Below are 3,870 nucleotides of genomic sequence, written 5' to 3' on the forward strand. Positions count from 1 at the left end.
ATATATATATGTATGATAATAGCGGAAGACTATTCTCGCACACCGAATTGAAAACTATACATTGTACTTAGGTGGAATAATTATATCTGTGCGGAGCCAACACATCCGGGATAAATTAAATGTAAACGCTTAAGTAGAGCCGACCCGATTCAACTGTACTGTATTTATCTAACGAACGTGGTCTCTCTTCTCCTACGTGTTATATCGCTGGTCTCGTGAGTGTGCGATGACCCGAGCCAGCAAATTTCTATATTAACTTTTGATTTCCACGAGCTGTCGTCGCCTTTCATCATCGTTATTACTGAACGTATGCGAGGAAGGAAGCAGACAGAAATAGAGTCGAACGCGCCGCGGATGAATCTCACTTAGAAATCGTACTATACGTTATTCAACGCTCTGCCACACAGAGTTCCTTTCCCCAGTTGCTTCCGGAACAGATAGACAGATTGAAGACGTGCTAGGTCGCTTCGAATCGGCACGGTTTCGTTCGTTCATCGCCAGTCTAGTCCAACGTGTATTTAACTAACCGAACGTGTACCTATTTAAGTTAGAGACGGTGGTGATGGAATTGATCGTATATTCTGAGAACGTTGACGGTGTTGAAGAAAATGGGCATCGACAATATCCTAGCGATTAGACGAAGGAAATCGTTTGGTCCCTGTCGTGATGAATAATTGGAGGACTCGTAAAACAAACTGCGGTCCGCGGATTCTGTCTGCCTTATATCAAAACGATTGTATCTAATTAAACTGCGAACAGTTGGAAATCTCAGTTCATCTAATCTTGTTAGAAGATCCAACAATTAGAGTCACGACAAAGTCTGATACTTCGGGGTCCATCACGATTTTCGTTCACCATTGCGTATTATATAGTATTCGACGTCCGTTCTAGACTAATCCTCTGCTGTTGTACAACGCTTACATTATCTAAGTGTAACAATTTCTTAGCACCGGACCAAGTACCTTTAACGAAAACGAAAGACACCGGAGCAGTGAGTTTTGCTACTGTTCCCTCCGCGCTTCTCATCCTATCCATATCTCTCGTTGTTTCGAATCGCGTGGAATTTAAGAGGAAAAACCGAGAATTGTGTACGTGTAAAATGGGCTCCTGTGAATGTATCGAAAGTAGTTTCAATTTGATAAGCTATTAAGAATCCTCGTCGTCGTGTTCATTGCCGAACGATCCCGTTTCTTCGAGCAAGTGAACTTTGTGTCCAAACGCGTACAGCCTAACGCCGAGTTAGTGAGGGAGGGTGAACCGGAAGGGACAGAGGTGCCAGGGAGATACTATCTCTTTCGGTGCTTTTAAAACAAAGCAATACGGGCGGTGTTAGCTCGATTGCGTATAGACAATCGATCCGATGTTATCGCGTGAAAGTCTCGTTGTAATACAACAATGTCTCACGTACCCTTCCGTCATCTGTCGTTCACCTCTTTATTGTCAACACGCGTACGATCGTTCATCTCGTTAACTCTTCGTAACCAGATTATAATCGAATTGATTTTTCAAACTGATATTCATTTTTGTAATTATGCGGAATGATATTGAAAGTACGTATAGGCACGTGGACATCCGGAAGTAGTTGCAAAGGGTCGAACGAACGTGTCCTAAATTCGCGATCACGACGCGATCTCAGAGGGTATATTTAGTTCTTTTCATAATTAATGATGATAAGCGACGGTGTTTAGAAAAAAATGACCGTAGCGGTAAATCGGGAAAGTGTAATCACGGTTATTAAATAATATACAGATCCCAGAAAAAGTGCTAGAGCCGAAAAAGGGTGATTCTGAACAACAATTTCCTTTGGTGAAATGCAAAGTGCGCCATGGTTTTTAAATTATTGACGCAAAACACTGATCAACGGGAGCGCGTGTAAGGTTCGCGCTAAGTCACTAAGCGGCTGGGCGCGGGCCCTACGCGTGTTCTCATTGGTCAGTGCTTTTCATCAATAATTTAAAAACCATGCCTCACTTTGCAAGTTTGCAAAGGAAATTGTTGTTCAGAATCACCCTTTTTCGGCTCTAACACTTTTTCTGAGACATCCTGTATTTCGTATTGAAACGGAGCTGAAGAGATTTTACTGTTTTTTCGTATGTTAATATCGTGTCTTGTTAAATCTCTCGATTATAAGAGCGAAGGATGTTCTACTCGTCTAATGATTTAACAAACACATATACATTTATATATATATATATGTAAATGTATATATGTAAATGTATGTATGTATGTATGTATGTATGTATGTATGTATGTATGTATGTATGTATGTATGTATGTAAGTTTCCGACTGTCGAACGATATTTAGCGTTCCGTGAAGAAGAACTGATCAGCGTTACCTTTTAGAATTTCATCCGTCTGAACAATTAATCAGACCCAAAAATGGTAGCGGCGTAAGTCAACGTCCACTGCTATTTTTCATAAAATGTTTCTCGATGAAACATGTTTCGTGACGATTTCCGATCGTTCAAACACGATTATTATTAAAATCCAGGCTTACGCCGCTACGATCGTTGGTAGCCAGATTAAAAAAGAAGAGCGTCGAGGTGTGTAAGAAACGCGCGACTATCGATGTGAACCCGAATAAGAGGAAGACTGGCATTAGATATCTACGTAGTTTTTATTTAACATTGTTTCTATGTCTACGCATCGGTTAACGAGTGCGTGAGTGAGACGTTGAAAATTCTTGTTATCCGGAATTGCATTCGTGTAACTGTAGATTATCAATGAGACGCTGTACAACAATCGCGAATTAGTACTGTTATGTGTGCAATCAGGGTATCGAGCGTCGAAAACGTGGAGAAAGAGAAAAAATGATAGCCTGGACGCGAGAAGATGCTGCTACTCGATCAGATCGCTCCTTATTAGAGCATATACTACATAGAGGTATCATGCCGTGTGAAAAAGTGTAGACAACGGTGAGAGAGAGAGACAGAGAGAGCAATAGTTTGGGTACTCTCTCTCTCTCTCTCTCTCTCTCTCTCTCTCTCTCTCTCTCTCTCTCTCTCTCTCTTACAATCGTCTACACTGTCGCCGTAAGCATGCTTCCATGTAATATGTGCTCTAAGGATCGCTCAAGCATCGAACGTTCGTCTATAAGTGTAATTACTCGCGCAGTAGACTCCCTTTTCGATTTCGCTTTTGGAAAGATGAAATTACTGGTAAAAACAAAATTGTCGTTTCTCATTTATAGGAATCTGTTGTAAAACTCGATCTCGAATCTAATCGGGACAACAGGAGGTCCGCTGTAATAGTCCGTTTTGTTCATTTTACGCGTTCGCCGAACGCGTTTCCTTCGGAAAAGGAATTGCAGTTTCGTGATTTTAAAAATGAGGATCTCTGCAACGGTCGGAGACGAATAGTGTTTTAGTAATATTATTCTATGTATATACGCATGCAATGTCGTGTATCGTTTTTAATGTCGTAATTATACGTGTACCGATTGCGTTTATCCATCCGAGGCAAACGTCGATTTTTCGTGATCGCGAGGAAACACGCAGACACACAGGCTCTTCTTCTTCGTCCCAGATTTCTTATCTATTCCTCGATGCTCAAAGCCGCATCGTTTTCGCACGAGTCACGAAGTTTGTATCGCTTCGTTGCGCGGTCCACGGCGACGATGTTGTACGTTTTAAGCTGGATCTAGATTTTATACGCGTATATACGCTCCGCGCGAGAAAGGGTTTCGACTTATACATATAAAAAAAGGAAAGAAGGAAAGAAGAGGATAAACCAATGTAAGGCGGTTGTAAACTATTATAGAAAAGCGAACGTGAAGAAAAAAAGATAGTAATTATTAAAACGTACTTAACGGTTTTTGTTTCACGATGTGTTGTAGCGTAATACTAATACAGAACGTGCACATACGTATTA

Source organism: Ceratina calcarata, unplaced genomic scaffold, assembly GCF_001652005.2.
Source record: "Ceratina calcarata isolate Rehan_Ccalc_2016 unplaced genomic scaffold, ASM165200v1 scaffold517.2, whole genome shotgun sequence".
Taxonomy (NCBI): Eukaryota; Metazoa; Arthropoda; class Insecta; order Hymenoptera; family Apidae; genus Ceratina; species Ceratina calcarata.